Source organism: Durio zibethinus, chromosome 8 (genome assembly GCF_047325235.1).
Source record: "Durio zibethinus cultivar Kanyao isolate XHJ-2024 chromosome 8, ASM4732523v1, whole genome shotgun sequence".
NCBI lineage: Eukaryota > Viridiplantae > Streptophyta > Magnoliopsida > Malvales > Malvaceae > Durio > Durio zibethinus.
In genome coordinates, this window is record NC_143169.1 from 20,589,695 (window position 1) to 20,614,567 (window position 24,873).

Below are 24,873 nucleotides of genomic sequence, written 5' to 3' on the forward strand. Positions count from 1 at the left end.
AAGAACCAGGTGTCCATTGTCTTGGTAAGGGTACTTTTGTAATTCTATAAAATAAAAGTCCTTTTGTATTTTTGTAATTATTTTTTTTAACTTTGCGCATAGAAATGAATAAAAAATACAAAATGAGAAAAAAAAAAGTTGATCGAGACTGATGAAAACAGTAGTTGGAAGTTAAAAAATAGGATGGAAACAGAGCCTTTTCCATTTTCGTTTTTCTTTAAATAAAAATAATTAAAAATGTGGATGATGATTAATAAATAAAAATAAAAAAATATGTTTGATTTTAAAAGTAAAAAGTTATTTTGACCGTTTTCAAAAAATGAAATAGAAACAAAAGATAAAAATAATTAATATATTAGATGAGATGAATTTTAAATTCAATTTTTTATTATAATTTAAAAGATAAATAATAATAATAATAAAATAAATAAATTGAGGGCGAAAAGATGAAAAATAATTATAAATATATTATCGATGAAAATTTTTTAATTTCGTAAGTAATGTTAAAATATTATTATATATTCATTATTTTTATATAAATTTTTTATTTTTTTAATATATTTTAAAAGAGTAAATGAAAATTTTAAAGAAATTTGAGGTTGTTGTTAAGTGGGACCTGTGCTGGAGATTAGGATTGGGCAACGGGGAGAGAGCTTTCAATCTGGAAAAGAGGATCCATGATTCGAACCCAATGAGCCGCACAGTGGCACTAGTCTGCTTTGATGTGCAACATCATGACATCTGCAATTGCAAGCCAATGAATCCAGTTATTATGCATTAAAAAAGGTTACGGAGTGACGGAGATTCTCTTAATTATCTGCTAAAAAGAAATTATTTAGCAAGCATTTGAGCTTTGATGTCTGTTCATAGACATAGTCAGGATTTCGGGGTCGAATGTCAAATTCATAAAAGAATGAATAATGCAAAAATATGATTGCCTGAGTTAGTCGTAAAGATAGAGACTTTAGTTTCTCATTTCTTTTCTCGCTTGCTTTTCTCGTCTTACATAATTTATCAATTAAATTTGATAATTTTAAATATTATAAAATATAAAAATATAAAAATAATAAAAAATATATATAAAAATTCTGAATTTTATTTAATTAAATTATACATGATGTAATATTTTAAAAATTAATATTTAAATTTTAATATTTACAATCTTCTTTCATATTTTTTAATTAGATTATGACTTTTTAAAAATAATACATGTAAATCATAAAAAATACATATAAAAATTCTGAATTTTATTTAATTAAATTATATGTAATCTAATATTTTAAAAATTAATATTTAAATTTTAATATTTACAATCTACTTTCATATTTTTTAATTAGATTATGACTTTTTAAAAACAATACATGCGAATCATAAATGCATAAAATTTAAGGTCTTGGATGAATCTAATAATGCCATTTGCAAACCATGGCTCCTGGCCCATAGTTTTGCTTTCACCAGCAAAACGGGATACAATGGACAGGAAATCCAGGAGCACCATTTCTTGTTTTAGGCTTTTTGGGGTAGGGTGTTAGAATTTTTAAGGAAGTGAGTTAGCGCCAATTAGTGATTTTATAATTTAATAAAATAAGTTGATAAATTTAATATTAATATGAAATAAGTATAAAAATTCAAATAATTTAAAATAATAGTTTATGTGTGAATTTTGTACATTTTAGTAAATATTTAAAGCATGTTTTTATATTAAAACAATATAATAAATATTATCATTAAGATCTTGGATAATAAAAATAAGTTTTGATAGTAAAATGAATATGAATTAAAGTTTCGGTTTATAATAATAAGCAAAAGAATTAGTTTTGTAAATTAAAGGTTTTGATTGAAATATATTGTTGTTGAAACTTGGTAGGTTAACTTGTTTTAATACTTATATCACAACTCATATTTGATGATATTAAAAATATCATATTTTTCACATAAATATTATCATTTACATGAGATTAGTTTATATCATAATTATTGTTTATATATGATTTTCTAAAAAAATGTTATTGACATTTATCATATGCTATTATGTTAAGATTTATGATATAAAAATTATAAAATTAATGAATCTCATATAAGTATAAAAAATCTACATGGGTAGATGTTTTGTAGCCAATCATATGCTAATTTTGAAATTTCTTGTAGTCATGCTTGAAAGATTAAAATGCCATAATAGAAGTATTATTAATTGTTAAGATAATTTACTTGGTCTTATGACATGTTAAGTGTTTCTTTTGGTTGATAGCATGATTATAAAAATGATTTAAATTTTTTAAAGTGCTTAAAATGGTACTGACATTCTAAGTTTTTATATTCATATATTCAACATAATGACATTATTATTTATGTATATATTTATTATTACATGTATACATCTTATATTGACATGTCATGTTATAAAATCTTAAAATTTTGTATTTGTCTTAAGTACGACTTTAATGTCATTTTGGTATATCTCATAAATGACACTAGTAAGTAACATCGAAGTTATGAAAGATAAATTTAGGCACATTTAGATACCATGGAGATTTTTCAACAAGTTTAGAGAAATTGGTAAGAGGACTAACAATGAAAATAATACATTGAGATCACATTTAAGTATTGTTTTCTTGCTACATAGCCATATTGAGACTTATTATCGATAGAGTTTTTGGTACTTGTAATCATGAATTGGTCTTGTATTAAATAAAGACGTAAAGGTTGCTATAATTTGGTATTAAATGATTTTATTAGACAAGATCATTTAATATGTTGTCTCAAAAGCTAAATTGTTTTTAAAACTATGACCACATTAAAGTAAAGTTAATCATCCTAGAGTCTTATTTTCTAAATTTGGTTTTCTTAAAATCAAAAATCCAATTTTGTTGTGTTACTACACCTCCACACTAAGATTTATTATCAATAAAGTTTTTGGTACTTGTAATCATGGATTGGTTTTGTGTTGATAAGAGGTGTAAATGTTGCTATGATTTGATATTAAATGATTTTATTAGACAAGATCATTTTATATGTTGTCTCAAGGTTTAAATTGCTTTTAAAACTATGATCACATTAAAGTAAAGTTAATCACTCCAAAGTCATATTTAAAGTCTTATTTTCTAAATTTTGTTTTTTTTAAATCAAACAACCCAATTAATATTGCTTAGTTGGAGAATGTTAAAATGTTTTAGTAAGTGAGCTATTATTAATTGATGATTTTATAGTTTAATAAAATAAGTTGATAAATTTAGATCTAATACGAGACAAATATGAGAGCTAAATAATTTAAAGTGATCATTTATGTGTGAGTTTTGCGCATCTTATTGGGTTAGTGTGTTTTAGAGGTTGTGTAGGCCTTTGACCTAGTAAACCTTTGATGGGGAGATTTTTAGGATTTTAATAATATTTGGCTAAGGTTCCCCTTTCACTTCTAATTAACGGTATTTATCTATTGAAAGCTACTAGTAAGAGAAGGGAGAATAGGGAAAAGAAAAACCTAATCTTTCCAAGATTGGTTTTGCTTCTACTTATTAACCATAATTGCCCAAACCAATGCACGAATTAATTGACTGGTGTTCTAATATTCATGAATGAATCTCAGGATTTTGACTTACACTTACACAGAGGGCATTTAAATTTCTAAGCGCCGTCTTTATGAAGCGTGGAGTGGGCCTTCTAAATGAAGTAATGCATAAAAATGACACTATTAAATTGTTGATAGAGTATATTTGAGATTTTCCCAATTTTTTTTACCTAATTGTCACATTAATAATCATCCTAATCTTAAATTTTTTTTATTTTTTTATTTAGTAACAAAAAGTTTTTGAATTTTACCTTATTTATCCCTTTTTAGATCAATCCAAATAAATTTATCTACATTGAACCTAACCAATTTATGAAAAAAAATGTTGTCATTTTCATTAATTAACTTATGAATTACTCTATTAAAAAGTTCAACATCATATCAATGCCTTTTCACTTTTTCTTGTGATTACTCTTTAAGTAATGTCACTTAATTTTATAAAAGGTTACAGATTAAAGATAGAGAAAAAATTACAGATATTAATTTATTAAATATTACTTGTAATACTATAATTACATGAATTAATTGAATTAAAATTTAAATTTTTTGCACCATCTTTTTAACCTCAACTTAAAATTGAGAGAAAATAAGATACATACTCATCATTTTTTTTCCTTTTAACCTTAATTAACTTGTACATTACATCAAAATTTATCTATAATGAAGATGGCATTGTAGAAAAAGAAAAAAAAAAGGTCTAGGTGGTTCCAATGTACATTGAGTCAATGACCCTGCTGAAAAAAAATGCAACCCATTTGAAGACTTAAACCAATTTACAGTTCGATAGCAACTTGACCAAACATGACCCGCTTTCTAATTATACTTAAATTTTAGCTTTTTCATGCTTAACTTTAGTGTAATTTGACTTATATTTTAGCTTTTTCTTTGGCATTTCTTAACAAAAATACTCATAAAATTACAATTGTCTTATGTGTAGATGCAATCAAAGAAAATGAAGAATTTAGGACAAAAATGTGGAGGATTTTGGTACAAATGGCCTTAATTAGTGTCAATTGGTCATATTGACACTTAGGGAGTTTCTTTTAAAATCTTTTCTTGCTTGAATTTTTTTTTAGTTTTATTTTCATAAAGTTCTTTTAGTAAAATGTGTGATAACATTGCTCATTAAATGGATTTTTTTATAGAGAAATATATATAATTGAAAGGTGCAAGAATTATGAGCGTGCTTGAAATGATATATATGAAAGAGAATGATATGGCATATTTGAGGGAGTTGATTGGTTGCTTGAAATTGATCTGAAATGAGGTTCAAACCAACTGAAGAAAAACCAAGCACCAGAGGAGAAAAAACAGGGCTTAGGTGTGCCATAACTAGCCATGCAGAAGCACTCAGCGTATACCATCAACAACCATTCAGTGGCCCAAGCGTGCATCCCAGAACCTAGACTTGCATGAGCAATAGTGTTGTGGCAATAGCAGGAAAATGTGAACCCATATGTGCACCCTATAACTTAGATACACACAAGCACCAGTGTTGAGGCACTAGCAAAATGTGAAGCTAAGGCCTAAAGCATGCATCAAAAAGATAAAGAAGGCTATAGAGAAATTTTTTAGGACTTAAGGTCCCTTCCCTCTACCTATAAATAGAGGAAACAACCTTCCATAAAGGACACCTAGGCTAGGTTTTAAATTTCTATTTTTCTAGCTTTCAAACAACCTTGTTTTTCAATTTTCCTCATTGTATTTTACTAATAATTTTCATATTCTAGTGTATTTTCTTATGCTATTTTCAAATCTTACAATAAAAATTGAAGAAGCAATCATTTTTAGCTTAAAACAATATATATACTTTTACTTTTTTTTTTGTTAAATTGTTGAGGTTGATACTTATTCAGTTTTTGCATTGAAACTTTATTAAAACTTGTTAGTTTTTATGTAGACTTTTTTTCTACAGGTTCCTAAGATACATAACTTCATCATATATCAAATTTAGCTTGAATCTTGAAGTAGAGATTTCTAGATCAAGGCTAGAATGAGTGACTGGAGCAACTGCAAGTGCTAGACACGACATCATTCTTTGACATGGATTTGCTCTCCTTGAGGAGTTTTATTTGTTTTCTTTTCTCTTTTGATCTTTAGTCTTATGTGTTGCTAGTCATATTTTGATTGAATGCCTTGATTTTACTTGCATTTAGTGATTGTTTAGATAGAAAACATGTGAACATATTTTGTTTATGGTTTACCAGTGCACTGTTTAGAGTTTTAGTATATTGATCTGGTTTCATGTTTACTTTCTATTATCTTTCTATTAATGCTTGTGGAACTCTTATTAATGAAAATGATCTTAGCTCATATGAATATCTTTTGTAGTTGTTGATCATTTATTGAATTTTTATTCTTGAAAGTTCATGCAAGTTTAATATCTGCGTTAATGGTAAGAAATTTTTGGTTAGTGTTTGCACCACTATTTTCTATTTTTTGTTGCATTTTGATTCTACCTTTTATTTCTTTAATTGTTTTTATAAATCAAAAACTTGATTGGGAAAATACTACAATTAGGCTAGGTATTTTCTTCAACTAATCCTCGAGGGATCGACACTTAGATTTTATAGTCTTTATTATTATTTGATGGCCTATTTGCTTGTAAGATTTTCCTAATCACTTTCATAACATTTAAGTTCAAGAATCTGCTCATTAAACACAAATAATATGGTGTCACTGCCAATTTTTTTTTTTACATAGGTATAATTGGCACCTTATAGAGACTTAATTTTGTCAGGGATAATTTAATTATGTTTTGATTTTAGTTCAATAGTATTATTTTTGAATGATTTAAGCATTTTAATTTAACTATGGTTATTTTGATTTTGTATTAAATATTTTGGATCATTTTGCATAGGCTGAAGCCTAATCCAACTTTAGGACACTCGAGCATGAGGGTCTAATAGAAATCTAAATTGATTTTTCAAGCACAAAAGCCAATTCTAGGCCCAAACTCATTTTTAAAGCCTAAGTCCAATTAAACCTTTTTAATTTTAAAGCCCAAAGCCCAAATGTCTATTTACTTTTATTTTTATTTATTTCTTAGCAAATATGAACTAAAAAAAAAATTAAAGGGTCAGTTGCCAATTTACAGCCTTCCACCCTCATTTTTACTTTTTACAAAATTTCATTTTCCTTTTCTCTAGTTTGTCAACTCTATATTCAGCTCAACAATTTCACCTCCAATTTTCACCTCTAGCATTGTAGCATAAATCTTTCTAAGCTCATAGACCAAAAATACAATAACCTTGTTAAAATACCTGACCAAAAATCCTAAAAAAAATAGACACTATTTCAGGAAACAAAAAGGGCTAGCAAAAAAGAGCTAGCTAAAAAGAGCCCTCTTGATTATCAGCAATTTTCACCCATCCCTATAGCATAAATTGTTCTACCACTAGAGCCCTCCAAACAAAACCTTATCACAAAACCAAACTTCAAGCACCTCTATCCCTTCTAAAACACTTGAACTAACCATCGAGCCTTATCTTTTACAATCTAAGGCACTTAGACTTTTTTAACAACTAAAGCTAACCCACCGATAACAAGCCTAGCTGAAACCTTCTATAACCACAAAAAATTTTCTAAATTAAGACAAACCTTAAGCCAAGAAAAAAAAGTTGAGCAGCCAAAACATAGCCCAAAAAAAACCTTATCCCTTTATCAAGGAACAATAATAGCAAAAAAAAAAGAAATGTTGAAATTGGGGCTTTTATGTTTTGGGGATTCCAAGGGGTTTTAGGCTAGGATTTTTTTAAGGTTAAGGAGTTTGGAACTAGGACAACAAAATGGTTTGACATGAGGAGAAACTGAGAGTAAAAAAAGGTGTTTTAAAAAGGTGAAATCACGAGCTTTCAGTTAGGATTTAAGAAGATTGGATGGTTTTTAGAAAAATCTAATACGATAGGGTAATAGAAGGGGTCAAAAGGAACTTTTGGGCCTTTTTTGGAATTTTTCAACGCTGATGAGCAGTGATGAGTGAAGTGGTAGTAGTGGCAAATAATGACTAACCATTAAGATTTGGAAAAGAGAATGGTGTTTTAAGAATTTTTGAAATAGAATTTTTTTGGTCGAAAGGCTATTAAAATAATTTTTTTTAAAAAAATTGACCTTTTTATATTTAAAAAAAAAAACAAAATAAAATCATTTTAAAATTAGAAGATCTACGCGTCGACCCAACTAGGCTTAAGAGTTAGTGCAGTTGACCCAAATCAGCATTAGCTCTAAAACCTAGGCTGGCCTAGATCAAATAGATGCTCAACTATCAAAGAACTAGTCCAAATTGGCATAAGTCAACAAAAATCACTCCAAACTACTCTAAACCCCATTAAACCAATTGAATTGCTTCTTGGATCGTTGACCAACATTAACTGACTGGTTTTGGGTAATTTTCTTTCTTTTTTTTTTTTTTTAATTTTCAAATTACTTAATTATTCATTGATGTATATTTATGTTTTAAATCCCTAAAATAAATAGATCTTTTTAAGAAATAGGAAAATTGGTGTTGAACAAGTTATAAAATTAAAAAATATAGGTATAAAAAATATATAAAAATATAATAATAATAAAAAATATAATAAAAATAAAAATAATGAAAATTTCCAAATGATGAGATATTAAGGAAGTCCGAATAACGATTCCTTAAAATCTCTAGGTTAGAATATTTTTCTAAAATACTAATAACTCTATAAAAAAGAGTTATTTAAACTTATTTTTAGTGTTTTAATGATTGATTTTTGCTTAGTTCTTAGCTAAATAATGTTCTTTTTACTCTTAATGTGGTCAGTTTTCTATTTTGTAGGACTTTTTGAAGAAAATAATGAATCTTGGTAAATCTAGATGATTCTTGATCAATCTTAGACGATTCTTGATGTATAATATGGATTCTTGGAATGTTCTTGCTATGCTTTTGGAAGTTCTTAATGTTTTTGGAAATCTTGGAGTTAAAGAATGGGAAAGATGTTCAAGATTGGTTTTATGGAGCTTAGAGGAATTGAATTTATGCAATCTTGATAAAAAATGAAGAAAATTCATGCAAAATTCAAGTTGATAATTTCGACAATTAATGAGGGCAGAATTATAATTTCAAGTGAATGCAAGTCCATGGTAACTTATGTAGGTGCATATGAATGGGATTACTAATGGATGACATAGCATTGAGTCTTTTGTTTTGGTTAAGAAATATGACATGGAGAATGATGTGGCATGATAAGGTGACAATTCTATTTACTTTTTTTACTTGGATTTGGATTTTCTATTCATATTAGGATTTGTTATTCTAGATTTTACAGAGTAGGATTTGCATGAAAATATAGAAGGAGCATACGATAGGTGGCATTAAGGAAAAATTCTACATGAAATAAAGCTCTAGTTTTCTCTAAGATTCAAGTCTAAGTGATGTACTACAAGAAGAGTTCAAGATTCAAGCAATTTGAAGCAATTTCTAGAAGGTTAATACACCTTGGTTGAATGTCATTTCTTTGGTATGCAAGACTCTAGTTTTAAGTTTTCTTTTATGCATTCTTTGAGTTGCTATATGTTAAGAAAAAAGATGGATATGATTTAGGAGGCAAGAATGGTCTATAAGCTTTTTTTTTTCTTTTTGAAGAGTTTTACTTGAATTCAACCACACGAAGCATTCTTAGATTCAAGAAACCAAGTTCAATCGAAACTTCAAGGTGCTCTTGGAGATCTATCTTGGCCAAATATTCTATCTTTTGCTTATAAATATCTTGTTAAGTTTTAGGAAAACGATGTACAAGGGTTAAAGTGATAGACCAACTTATTAGCTTTCTTGTTTTAAGTTTTCTCTAAAGTTTTCTTGCTTTCAAAACTTTCAGTTTAAGCTTTCTTGCAATTTTAATTTTTTATTTTGATTACTTTTGGTATATGCACATTCTTTTCAAGTTTAATTTAATCAAATTATATTTTTAACCCTTTTTTATTCATTTGGTTTAGCTTAGTTCTTGTGGTAATTGGTTTAAATCTTGAATTTTTTCTATTTGGTTTTGCAATCTTGCTCATTAGAAGTTATGATATGCTTAATTATTGATCTTTTTGTTACAATTTATCTACTATTTTGTTCTAAATCTTTCAAGTGTAATTTAAATCTTATTTAAGGCTTTCAGTTAGTGTTTTTAATAATGGATTTGATTCAATTTTGGGTTCTATTACTTAGATTGCAAGTTTAGGGTTTTGTTCTAGTTTATTTGCATGATTTGTTACATGTTCTATTCGGTTTAATTATTTATTCTTCAAAACAATTTTTGTTTTTAGTTTTTAGGTTGTTTTAAGTTTAATTGCTGCATATTTAATCTTTAATTCATTTAGTTGTTAGTTTAGATTTATTGCATAATTGATTTAAGTTGTTTAATTAGGTTTGCATGAATTTCATTAGATTAGGGTTTTTATTATTCGGTTATTTTTTATTGATTTAGTTTAAATTTTATTTTGAGTTAATTTGATTCAATTGCATGTTTATTAGTTAATTGAAGTTTGTTGCATGTTTTAGAAGCTAATAAGGGTTTCGGTTTAGCTAAATTGCATGATTTGCATGTTACTTGCATTAGTTCATATTTGGTTTTACATATTTGCTTCGTAATTGCTTTCAATTTTAGTTTATTAGTATAATATTGAGTGTTATTTATTTAATTGATTTTGGTTTAAGCTTATTAAGGTTTATCTAGTTTCGATTTAGTTCTATTACATGTTAAATTTCTTTCCCTTGGTTTTGGTTTTGATTATTTTCATATTATTGTTTCAATTTAAGCTATATTTGGTTATTTAGATCTTGTTTACTTTAATTTAGCTTTGGTTTATATTAAGCGGCATGTTTTATGTTTAATTTGATTTGTTTAGAATATATCTTGATTTCAGTTATCTAAGTATAGGTTTGGGTGACTCAATTTTGTTATTTGATCTCTCCATATTATACAATTCTCATGGGAATGATACTTTACTCATTCTATACTACTTTTGCTAACTCTATGCATTTGTAGATCACCTAACAAATACTACCAAAGTAATAGAGTATTTGAAAAAAAATTCAATATATTCCCTAGAAAAATAAAATAATAATAAACTAATAAAAATAAAAATGATGCAAGGAAGAATGAATCTTATTTAGTAATTAGATCATATGTAATATTGTATAAATATTATTTGCAGTAATTAATAATTTATTTTAAAATAAAAGAGAAAAAACAAGAATAAAAACCTTTGAGCATGAGATTTTAAGGAAGTTTGAGTAGTAATTTTTAAGAAATCCCTAAGTGAGAAAATTCTTCTAAAATGTGGTCAAAGTATTTGAGTATTTAGAAAAACTTTCAATAAAAGTTTTTTTTTTTGTTTTTGGTTCTTTAAAAAATAATAATAATGATAATAATGAAGATAAAACAATTAAATAATTAAAACCAAAATAGAAAAATAAAAATAAAAATAAAAAGAGACTCAGCCAAATAAGATTTAACATAAGGAAAACTAAGTTAGATGACTAAGAAAAAAATTTTTTTGGAAATATATCATACCTCATCATCTGCATTTTCTATAATAATCTTAAAAGTAACATGAATTTCTAATGATGGGATTCTAGATAAGTTCAAATAATGATTCTTAAAAAATCCCTAGGTAAAATTTTTTTTTTTTAAATATTGACAAAGTATTGGAATAGTCAGAACAATTTTCAATACAAAAAATTTTTTTTTCTCGCTTACTTTTCATTACTAAAAATTGAACTTTTATATAATGCAATAAGGTTACAATTTGATACATGAGCATATATTACATCCATACACACCAATTCTGAAAATAAATGAAAATTTCAAGGATGTGTTCTTAAAGAAATTCGAATGGTAATTCTTTAAAAATCTTTAAATGAGAATATTTTTCTAAAATGTCACAAAATATTGGAGCATTTAGAATACTTTTCAATAGATATTTTAATTTATTTTTTAAAATTAATAAAATGGTTAAGAAATAAATTTTTATAAAAAAATATTTGGGATAAATCATAAGTATTTTATGATATGCATTTTTTAAATATTGATTTAGAAGATAAATATAAATTGCTAAGGATGGGATTATTAAGAAGTTTAAGTAGTGATTTTTAAAAGATCTTTAGATGAGAAAGTTCCTTTTAATATTACTAGAGTATTGGAATATTTTTAAAATTTTTTCAATATATAAGGTTATTATTTATCTTTTAAGCAAATGATTCAAAAAAAAAAAAGTTGTTTTGGTTGCAAAATGTTGACACCTAATTTTTGTCAAGCAAAATTTTAGCCATTTATGAAATACTTAAAATTCAACCCGGGTTTAATCCAACATTTCTTTAATTTTGACAGGTTTCTAAAATCAAAATTGAAACCAATTTGACCTAAATTCCCTAAGGTCAAATTGGTCAAAATTAGTTAAATTGATCAAAACAAATGAAAGTTGAGTCAATTTTTAAAATTCATAATTAAATTGGAACCAATTTGGATTAAGATTGAAATTTATGATTTTAAAGCCCTAAAAACCTTGATTACACTTCGAGAATGGTAAAATTATCAAAATACCCTTTAGAGGTGTTTTTGTAATTTGACTTTTTCGAAGTTAGATTTTTGAAAATTTTCATATCATGATTGAATATTTTTTTAAGGATATTTATGCATTAAAAACAAAACCCAAATCACACCTTGAGAGGTATAAAATTATAAAAATACCCTTAAGAGTATTTTCTTAATTTGACCTTCCCAAGTTTGGAATTTCACAAAACATTCCGAATGATGGTTTGATATTGTTTGATGATTTTTAGAATTTTGAAAACCTTGATTTTACCTCGAGAGGTGTGAAATTACCAAAACAACCTTTAAGGGTATTTTTGTAATTTGACATTTTTAAGGTTAGTTTTTCGTGAAACTTTTCAGATCACACTTTAAAATATTTGATGATTTTTTGTGCATTCAACCACAGTAATACCTCAAAAGGTGTAAAATTACCAAAATAACTCTTAGTGGTAATTTTGTAATTTGACACTTCTTGAAATTGGAATTTCACAAAAGTTTTCAAATTTAGTTTCATATTATTTTATGATTTTGATACTTTAAAATCTAAAAAATGAACAAATGAGGATTAATTTTCAAGAAAATGGCCTAAGGATCGAAAACTTTGTAATGGAGGCAAAATGGTATTTTCACTTGAACCCAAGAGCTTTAAAATTCCAATCTTTGGTAATGAACATCCTGTGCAATTGGATTATTTTGGGAATATTGATCCAAGGGTGAAAATTAGCTCCTTGAAAACCAATAAGGGTGAAACTTGGACCTTTGGATGAGTTTGTAACTTAAAGTCAAAATTTCATAAAAATTTTTAGATTTTAGTTTCATATTATTTTATATTTTTGTGCTTTAAAATTCTGAAAGCAAACAAGGGAACATTGATTTTAAAGAAAATGGCCTAAAGATCGAAAACTTTGTAATAAGAGCAAAGTGGTCTTTTGACTTAGACCCAAGAGCTTTAAAATTCCAATATTTGCTAATGAACATCTTAGGCTATTGGACCATTTTGGGAATATTGATCCAAGGATGAAAGTTAGCTCCTTAAAAACCAAAGCAAGGGTGAAGCTTAGACCCTTGGATGAATTTGTGATCTAATGGCTAGTATTCAATCTTAAAGTGATTTTTTTCATCTTCTTCACTAAACAAGAGTTACTTTTTCTGCAAAAAAAGGTTAGGAAACTTGTAAAATAGAGAAGGATTAGAAAATTGAGAGAAAAAATGAAAAAAAAAAAGAGAAAAGAGAAAAAAGAAATTGAAGAAAGCTTGAAGGTATAATTTCTTGTATTTTCATCTTTCATTTTTAGGCATTCTTATCACATTTTTCATAGCATTTTCATATCATTTTGTTTACATTTTCTTTCTTTTCTTGAAATTTTTTTAGTTTTTTTAACTTAAAGCTTGAATCAATTTCATTCAATTAATCAATAGTTGAATTGAAGCTAGAATACAAGCAATAGAAACCAATAACTCCACCTTTTAAGCAAGTTAGAGGTTTGGCCAAACCTCATCCACTATTGCCAAACCTCTTATAGGCTCTCCCTAAAGGTTTTCTTTGCTTCTTTTGTTATCTATGAATGTTTGGTTGATGGTTCACTTGTTATTTGTTTAGTTTATGATTTGGTTTTGTGGTATATAATGGTGTTTGGCTTATGTTCAAGTTGTTCATATTTTCTTTGTCATCTTAGCTTACTTTATGTTTAATGAATGTTTTTTCATGATTCAAATGTCCTTATGCGATGATTGGGTAAGTAAATAATGCATATTCAGATGAAATGAAATGAAAATGTTCTTAAGGAAATGCCAAGTAGGTTTGGCTATGATGCTGTTCTTGTTTGGCTAAACCCTGATTCTTTGTTTGGTGGTTGATTGGTTTTTGATTCATGTATTGGATTATGTTTTTGTAATGATTGGCAAGTTTTCAATGTGTTTGAACAAAATTTTCAATGAAAAATGCTAGTTTAGTAAGTGGTTTTGGTGATTTTTATGTTTGTTTGGTTGAGTTTTTTAAAAAATGTGGTGGAACATTCATACAAAATTTAAAAGTTTTTTATGTTTGATCTATTTCCTTTTTGATTTTACATATATAACTTGTTTGTAATTTAGTTTTATAAATACCTTGGTTTGTAATAATTAATTGTCACATGCATAATTCCCATGAAATTCCAAATTCTCATAAAATCCCAAATTTGAAACCCTAAATCCTAAACCCTAAAATCACATCCCAAACCCAAACCACCCTCCAAACCTTAAACCACTTTCCCACACTAAACCAATCGTTAAACCAATCATGCATTTGCATTTCATTTTACTTTATTATATAGATTCATATATTGTCATGTATTCATAGCTTGTCATTAATATTATGCATTCATTATAAGTTATGTTCATACATATCATGCATAGGCTTTTCGAAAATGAGTTTTCAAAAGAAAAAAGTTTTAAATAAAAGAATATCTTAATTAAATATAGTCATCGAGATCTGACCTAACTATAGAAGGACTTTCAGTGATTATTATTTATATGAGGTGTTATTTCAGTTTTGGTGGGGCAATTTGAAAACCCTTAAAGTAGAAATATTTTTGAAGCTTTACCTAATTATAGAAGAGTGAAAAAAGTGTTTCAATATTTAAGGTGTTTTCATCTTGATCGAAAATAAAAAACAAAAGTTTTGTTTTTAAATTTGATTTGTTTTTGTTTCCAAAAAGAAAAAAAAAAAGGAAAAGGATTTGATTAAAAAAAATAGGACTATTTCTATCAAAATTAAAGGATAGCAGGCAATAAATTGTACCATTTTCGACAGGCACTATGGGAGTGCTAATCCTTCCTTATCATAACCGACTCTTAAACCCAAATTTTGATTTCGCTAACTGCAAAATTGTTATTTTATAAAATTTTAAATCCATTTTAAATGTTTTATTAAAAGAACAAAATTTTTGAATGGCCAATCACATCTTAAAAAAGATTGATGGCAACTCCTTATTTTGAATTTCATTAAAAATGATTTTAGCCCATGTTTCTCAATTCCCTAACTTATCTAGCTTTCAAGTCACACGCCTCCAAATCCCAAGACGTTATGGCAGCTTGATGACTCCACTAAAAATACATTTTTAGAGAGTTAGCCAAATATTAATTGTATGTTATCCTAAATTTTGGTTTAAGTGTTTAATCTTAATTTCTTGATTTTAATTTTCCTCTTTTTCCAAAAAATGAAAAAATTGAAAAAATCAAAATTAGAAAAAAAAAATAAAAAATGGCTTTAATTTCCTTATTTTGAAAAGAAATTCAAAAGAAAAGTGTGTGTTTTGTATTTCATGCATATTTTAATTATGTTAGTTATTTTAAATTGTTGTTATTTATCCTACTCTTAGTAATTGTGGGACATTTAGGATAAGGGTGTTTTAGAAAAGTGTAAAAGGATTCTATGTTCCTTCGTACACACTCACATTTGTATTGCATGCATAAGCTTTATACTTAGACTTTAACCCTATTTAAGAGGAAGTAAAGTAACGATGCCCTCATGAGGTGTAAACTTCCACAATGGCTTGTGAAATGCTCCCACTTAGATTGAACCATTTCTACTTGTAGCTTATAATGAGTGAGGATCATGGTGCTACACTAGTTTATAATGGACAATGATGTGAGAAATAATTTGAAAATCTTTAGACGCATCAATTCCTGACCCAGTATATAGTGAGTTTTAAGAGGCTGGCCTTAGATAGAACCATGCCTACCTCATCCATAAAATTACCTTAAATAGGTCATATAAAGGAACACTTTCTGTATTTACGAGTAACAATGGTGTGAATAACATTGAAATTTTGAAAAAAAAAACATTTTTTCAAAAAAATTTTTCTTTTGGCATATTGTTCAATTCATTTGATGTTTTATCGAAATTTACGTCTTCAAGAATTATTTTTAAAATAAAATTTCTTTTTACTATCCAACAAAACCCAAAAAGGAAGAAAAATTAAACAAAAAAACAAAACAACAACAAAAACAAAATTTGTCAAAAAAGAGAAAGTTTTTCTTAAATTCTTTATTAGCTAATAAAAAACAAATATAAAAAAAAATGAAAAAAAACCTTTGAATCCTAGTCATTCTGTATAGAATAAATAAAAATATATGTGTTCTTGAATTTTTCCCTTTCTAGAAAAGGAAAAGAAAGTTAATGTTGTCTTATTCCTTGCATTTCAGTTAATCTTATTTGTATGCACTCTCATGTTTTTAAAGTTGGAATTAATGAGATAGCACATGCATTCCATTTCATCTACATTCTAATAAATAGTACATGCATTCCATTTTATGCATATAGGTAAAACATGCATTCCATTTTATCCACATCTTAATAAGATAAGTGTATGCATTCCATCTCATGTACATTTTAATAAAGCAATACATGCATTCCATCTCATGCATATCGTAATAGATAGTACATGCATTCCATCTCAAGCATATCTCAAATAATAGTGTCAACCTTATTGGGTTTGTATAACATATTTTCATGTAGACATATCTCATGCATACAATCTATTAGTGCATCTCATATAAGATGTTGCATTTGTCAAAGGTAGACATCTCATTATTTATGAAGTATGTCATTGCATTTCATGCATATGGAATCATAAATACGAGGGTTTTATAAAATATGCATTGCATTTCATGAAAACATATCCTGCCATCCCTGTAACAAGACATTGCATTTCTTGCATGCATATTTATAAGTAATGTCACTTTTTTATCATTTGGGCCTTTAATATATGAAAATCCATTATCTTAAGCCTCTTTGTATCTTATGACATTCTCTTACATCATTATTATGTCTGTGCATTCATAAATATGTTTTGTGTCTCATGTAAGTTAGAAATTGTTTGTGGCATTCATTTAGCAATAGTAATAACAGATTTTTTGATCTAAACCTTTTAAAATAAATTTCTATCTTGGTGGGTATCAGAACAGCGAAAATGAAAAATCAATTGGAGTGGGTTTGAATAGTTTGCATTGAATGAATATACTTTAAGTTTCAATTATAGTACACTGCATTGTCTCATGAGTTTGTGAATATTGTCATTTAAGGTTTTTAATTTCTTTTAAAATTTGGATTTTTAGGATTTTTCCTAAAAAAATGATAAAAATAATTGTTGGATCTGAATAAAGCCCCATATAATTAATTTTTTAAAAAAAAGCCTTAAAAAAGGAGAAAGAATAAAAAAGAATAAAAAAGTTTTCTTTTATAATAAAAGATGAAATGAGTCTTGAAGAAGTTGGCATTCACTACTAGAAATGAACTTATCAAATACTTTCACATCTTTTTCAAACCATTCAATTGATTTCACTTATCAACCATAACCCCTTAAGAGGCATGAACTTGAATTTGTGAACCTTGCCTTTGCCTGATAATATTGTGATATAAAATGGTAGTATTATTTTTTTAGACAATGAACAATGAGACAGCTAATTTCAAAAAAAAAAAAATTAGGATTCCTAGAAGATTAGGCAAACATAACTTTTTTTAAAGAATTTAGATATGATAATTTGATGTGTCAAGGCTATATTGTAGCTCCAAAAATTTTCAAATTCAAAGCCACCCAAATCCTTCAAAATGATCACAAGCACATCAGTTTCTTAGTTCTCTACCCTAAAATGGTTCCTATATGGTGTTTTGGGGCACATTGGCCAAAAAGAAAAACTTCATTGCCTTCAAGAAAACTTGAATTGTGATTAACCTTTCTTATAGGTGACATGGATTCCTTGACACCCTAAACAAGTTCATTCCCCATGAACCTTTTTCTTACATCAACCTTTATTAATGATGGTTTGCAAATAAGGCATTTTTCTCGAATGATGGTAGAGGGCATGCAAAAAAAAAATAAAAAATAAAAAATAAAAGAAAAAATAAAATAAAATGAAAAAAGAGAAAATTTTGATTATGACATCATGCACTCGAGGTTTTGAATGACTCTTAAAATGAAAAGATTTCAATAAATTTATGAAAAAAAACAATGAGAGAAAACCAAAGAGTTCAAAGAGAGTTAAAGTCTAAAGAAATCCTAAAAAAAAAAGGAAAAAAAAGAAAACTTTCTTTAAACTTTTTTTTTTAAAAGAATTGCTCTTCGAATTTGAGTAACTATGCTTGAAATGATAAATGACCATCTTTCATCATCCTTTCACAAATATAGAAATTTATCCATTGCTATCCATTTGAGCTTGATAAAATTCTTTCAAAATAAACCCTAAACAAGGATCACCCTTTCTATTAGAGGCAAAAATTGATGCATCTAAGGAGTTAAGTATGATAATGCCTAAAGAGGAACCCTATATGTTGAGGGGCAAATGTACAATAAAATGCCCCCAAGTTTTAAATTCATTCAAGGAAAAAAAATACAAAAAAAAGGTGAAAAAAGGAAAACATATGAAAAAAAAAATGAAAGAGAAGAAAAAGAAAAAGAAAAAAATAGAAAGAACAAAAAAAAAAAAACAAAAAAAATGAGAAGAAATAAAAAGAAGAAGAAGAAGAAATGAATAAGTGTAAAACATAGGAAAATAATAAAACATATACCCCGAAGGGAATCCTTCAAATGAAACAATGATTATTGGTTTAATCACTCTTAAACACTTATTTTGGGTCTATCTATCCCTTTCTTTGAGAACCCCAAGCCTTAGCCTATATTACATCCTAATAAAACTCCATATTGGATCAAGCACAAATGCTTAAAATTGAATAGCTTTTCTTTGAGGAATGACCATAAAACCCCTGAACCTTTTTGTCTCCCTATATTACCTAACTGCATGTTTGGACCATTAATTCATTTTGGATAATAAGTTTGAATTCCTAAGTACATGGTGTAACAATCAAAAGAAAAAAAGAAAGAAAGAGATAGTAGCCTAGAGCAAACCTTAAAGTCTTTAGGCCACTTTTGATACTGACCAAAGGTAACCCAGATCATTTGAAAAATCTAAAGATATGAAGGTCTCAAAATTTTGAAATACATAAAAAGGAATTGATTTTGAAAATTTGTGCGTTCTTTCTTTATCCTTTAATGACCTTCTAAAACTTTGAGCCCACCATAATGGACCTTGACAACTATCAAAATGCTACATTTGAATGCTAAAGAAAGTATCAGATAGGTTTGATTTTAAGGGATTTAGGCTTTTTTAAAAAAAAGTATGTTCCATTTGTGAGTTGACATGGAAAAATATATCACCACTTTTATTACCTTTAAATGGCGAAACCTTTTTGAATGAATTGAAGCCTTTAAATGTCACACATTTCATTTCTAATAGGGAATGCCAATTTCTAAGAAATTTCCAAAGTCACATTTTTTTAGATATCTCATTTTCTTTGATAAGGAATTTGATTATGTTGGATAAATTTTATTGATCATTTTAATTTTTTTTAATAACCAATCACACATTTTTGTGTAAAATTAAAAAAAATTATGTTTGTCAAAAAAATGAATGAATGAATGAATTGTAAAAATCTTTAGACCAATTTGGATTCAAGAAAGAAAAATATATGGTTTGTCTTATTTATTTTTGCAATTAAGTTCGAAACACATATTACATGCTGCATGTTGTATGAAAGCATTGTTGAAAATGAAAAAAAAAAACAGAAGATAGAAAATGGAATAGATGAAGGATTAGGAAAATGGTGAGTTGAGATCATCTTGGGAATAAACTGAAGATTCAATTAAAAGGGCAACAGGAGATAAGTAGAATTGAGAAAGAAATCTTCTTTTTGGAAAAAAATGCATTTTAAAAAATGCATTTTTGGTGTTTAGATTTATATAATGGCACATACATCATAAAGGTTTTATGTTTGCATAAGCATTAGTAGATTTTAAATGAAATTCTATAGTTGTAGAAAACATTGGCATCATTGGGATAGACATTTGTATCCTTGTAGGGGCATTTACATTTTTGCATGAACATTTTAGAAGGAGCATTCGCATTTGCCTAGGTACATTTGCATTTGCATTACAGTAGAGCTCATTGCATCCCACATCTTAGTGATTGATCATTTATGTTTGCGAATCCTTGAAATTTGAGAATCTTTAACCTTATTTGCAAATCTTTGAAATTTACGAATTTTTGATTTTTGTGAATCTTTGAAATTTATGAATCTTTAACCCCTCTTGCAAATCTTTGAAATTTCCAAATCTTTGGTCTTTGCGAATCTTTGGAATTTTTAATTCTTAGGTTTATGTTTGTCTTTGAAAATTGTGAGTATTTGACTCTTGCGAGTCTTTGAACTCTTATAAATCTTAAAACTTTTGCGAACCTTGAAATTTTTAAATCTTGAAACATTTTTTAAAGCCATTTACAAATGATTGAATCATCTACGGATCCTTGAATTTATATGCATAAATCTTTTGAATCAAAGTATTTACTCTATTGTGAATCCAAAGTTTGTCAAATGTAAATCGTTTACTCTATTGTGAATCCATAGTCTTCCAAACTATGAATCATTTACTTTGTTGTGAAACCAAAGTTCTCCTAACTGTGAATTATTTACTCTGTTGTGAATCTAAAGTATTCCAAACTATGAATCTTTACTCTGATGTGAATCTAGAGTTCTCACAACTATGAATCATTTACTCTATTATGAATCCAAAGTCTTCCAAATTGTGAATCATTTACTCTATTATGAATTAAGAGTCTTTCAACCGTGAATCATTTATTCTGCTGTGAATTTGGAGTTCCCCCAATTATGATTTGTTTACTCTATTATGAATTTAGGTCTTTCAAATTGTGAATCATTTACTCTGTTGTAAATCCAAAGTCTTCCAAACTATAAGTTGTTTACTCTGTTATAAATCCAAAGTCTTCCAACTATGAATCATTTGCTTTGTAATGAATCCATAGTCTTCTAACCATGAATCATTTTCTCTGATATGAATATAAAGTCTTTTGGTTTTGAATTTTTGACTTCGTTATGAATCTACAAAAAACAAAAAACAAAAATAGAACAAAAAAAACAAACAAAACAAAAAAAAACCAAAAAGAAAAAAACAAAGCAAAGAAAAAAAAGCCAAAGAAAAGAAAGAATCTTTTAAGAAAGAAAAGAAAGAATCTTTTAAGAAAGAAAAGAAAGCTTTTCAAGGCCTCAGATACAACCCACTTTTCAAAATGAGACTTTTCAAAACTTTTACAAAATCAAACTTTTAGCCTTTCCCAAAATGAGATTTCTAAAGTTCGTTCCTATATTCATAGGAGCTCTTTTCATAAAGCTTTTATTTCCTGACTTATGATTAAGCCCCGATCATCCTTGTTTCCCAACTTATGGTTCAGTCTTGGTCACTTTTTTTTACTCATGATTCAATCCCAGTTACTTCGTTCGACTTGTGATTTAGTTTCAATCACTTTGTTTCATTTACAGTTAAGATTCAGTCACTTTGTTCGATTTGCAGTTCAATCCTGATCACTTTGTTTGACTTGTAGTTTGGTCTCAATCACTTTGATCATCTTACGTTCAATCTTGGTCACTTCATTCGACTTACAATTTAATTTTGGTCACTCCATTTTCAACTTGTGGTTCAGTCCTAATCATCTTTTTATTTTGACTTATGGTTTAGTTTTGGTCATTTTATTTCTCAATTTATGGTTTAGTCTAAATCATTGCCAACTTTGGATGTTTTTTTTTTAAAAAAAAACCCTTATCCAACATGAAAACAAAAAAGCACATGTAAATAGAGCCCTCTCATCCTTTGGGGCCAAACAAAATTGGTGTCATTGGTCTTTGCATTATTTCTAATTCTCAGAAATACGTAAAGAGTGGGAGCTTTTGACACCTAATTTTGTTTGGACAAAATCACGACCATTTGTGAAGCCCTTAAAATTCAACCCGGTTTAAATCAAATATTTCTTTAATTTGACAAGTATCTAATATCAAAATCGGAGCTAATTTGACCCAAATGCCTCGAGGTCAAACAAAGTCAAACTTGATCAAAATTAGTCAAATCGATCAAAACAGGCAAAACTAAAGTCAATTCTTAAAATTCACAATGAAATTGGATCCAATGTCGATTAAGATTAAAATTTATGATTTTAAAGCACTAAAAACTTTAATTGCAGTTCGAGAAGTGTAAAATTATCAAAATACCTTTTAGGAGCATTTTTGTAATTTAACTTTCTCAAAGTTGAATTTTTAAAAAATTTTTAGATCATAATTGAATTTTTTTAAAAGATTTTTTATCACATCTTGGGAGGTGTAAAATTACAAAAATACCTTTAAGGGGTATTTTGTAATTTGATGTTTCCAAGTTTGAAATTTTGCGAAATGCTTTAAGTTATGGTTTGATATTATTTGATGATTTTAGAAATTTGAAAACCTTAATTGTACCTCAAGAGCTAGAGGTATTTTGTAATTTGACTTTTTCAAGATTGATTTTTTGTAAAACTTTTCAAATCACACATTTAAAATATTTGATGACTTTTGGTGCATTCAAAACCACAGTTGTACCTCAAAAGGTATGAAATTATCAAAATATCCCTTAGGGGTAATTTCATAATTTGACATTTTTCAAAGTCAAAATTTCACAAAAATTTTTAGATTTTTGTTTCATATTATTTCATGATTTTTCGGGCTTTAAATTCCAAAAAATGAATAAAGAAGCATTTATTTCCAAGAAAATGGCCTAAAGATCGAAAACTTTAAAATGGGGACAAAATGGTATTTTCACTTGGACCTAAAAGCTTTTAAATTCCATCCTTTAATAGTGAGTATCCTGGGCCATTAAATCATTTTGGGAACCTTGACCCAAGGGTGAAAGTTAGCTCATTAGAAACTAAAGCAAGGGTGAAACTTGGACCCTTAGATGAATTTGTAATCTAATGGCTAGTATTCAATCTTAGAGAGATTTTTTTTTCATCTTCTTCACCAAATGAGAGATATAATTTTTGCAATAGAGAGCTTGGGAGCTCATAAAACAGAAAAAGAGGAGAAAAAAAGAGAAAAAAAAATTGAAGCAAGCTTGAAGATATAATTTCTTGGCCTTTCATCTTGCATTTTCATGCATTCTCATCACATTTTGCGTAGCATTTTCATATCATTTTGTTTACATTTTCTTTGTTTCTTGAAAGTGTTTTTATTTTTATTTTTCACTCAAAGCTTGAATCAACTTCATCTATTTAATCAATTATTAGATTGAAGCTAGAATACAAGCAATAAAATCCAAAAACTTCACCTTTTAAGCAAGTTTGAGGTTCAATAAAACCTCCTCCACTAGGGCCGAACCTCCTCTTAGCTTTCCCTAAAGGTTTTCTTTACTTCTTTTGTTATCTATGAATGTTTGTTTAATGGTTCACTTATTAGTTGTTTAGTTTATGATTTGGTTTTGTGGTATATGATAGTGTTCGGCTTATGTTCAAGTTGTTCATATTTTCTTTGTCATCTTAGCTTACTTCATGTTTAATAAATGCCTTCTAATGATTCAAATGTCCTTATGAGATGATTGGGTAAGTAAATAATGCATATTTGGATGAAAATGGAACAAAAATGTGTTTGAAGAAATCCCAAATAGGTTCGCTATGATGGTGTTCTTTTTTGGCCGAACCTTGATTCTTTGTTTGGTGATTGATTGCTCTTTGATCCATGTATTGGATTATGCTTTTGTGATGATTGGCAAGTTTTCAATATGTTTGAACAAAATTTTCAATGAAAAATGCTAGTTTAGTAAGTGGTTTTAAGAAAAAAAATGATGGAACATTCATACAAAATTTAAAAGTTTTTTGTGTTTGATCCATTGCCTTTTTTATTTTACATGTATAACTTGTTTGTAATTTAGCTTTGTAAATACCTTAGTTTGTAATTATTTTGTTTTCAACTCATGCTTTTACACATGCATCATTAATAGCATTTTTGTAATTTGTAATTAGCACATGTATAATTCCTATGAAACCCTAAATTCCCATGAAACCTTAATTTGAAACTCTAAACCCTAAACCTTAGGCCCTAAACCATAAATTATAAACCTTAAACCCTAAAATCACTTCCTAAACCCAAAGCCACTCTCCAAACCCTAAACAATCTTCAAAAACCAAACCAATCCTCAAACTAATCATACATTTGCATTTCATTTTATTTTATTATATACATTTATAAATTGTTATACATTTATACCTTGTCATTCATATCATGCATTCATTATATATTATGTTCATGTATATCATGCATAGGTTTTCCAAAATGAGTTTTCAAAAGAAAAATGTTTTAAGTAAGAGAATATCTCAATCAAATACAGTCATCAAGATTTGGCCTAACTATATGGGACTCTCGATAATTGTTCTTTATGCAAGGTGTTATCTTGGTTTTAGTGGGCCAATTTGAAAACCCTTAAATTAGAAACATTTTTGAAGCTCTATCTATTTATACAAGAGTGAAAGAGGTGTTTCGATATTTAAAGCCTTTTCATCTTAATCCAAAAATAAAAAAAGTTTTGTTTTTAAAATTGGATTTGTTTTTGTTTCCAAAAAGAAAAAAAAAATGGAAAAGGAATTAATTTTAAACATTAAAAAAAGTAAGACCATTTCTATCAAAATTAAAGGATAGCATGCAATCAACTGATATCATTTTCGATGGACGTTGTAAGGGTGCTTATCCTTTTTTACGCGTAATTGACTCCCGAACCCAAATTCTAATTTTGCATATTGCAATATTGTTTTTTAATAAAACTTTAAATCCATTTGAAATGTTTTATCAAAAGGATAAAATTTTTGGGTAACCAATCACACCTTGAAAAATATTGGTGGTGACTCCTTCTTTTGATTTTCATT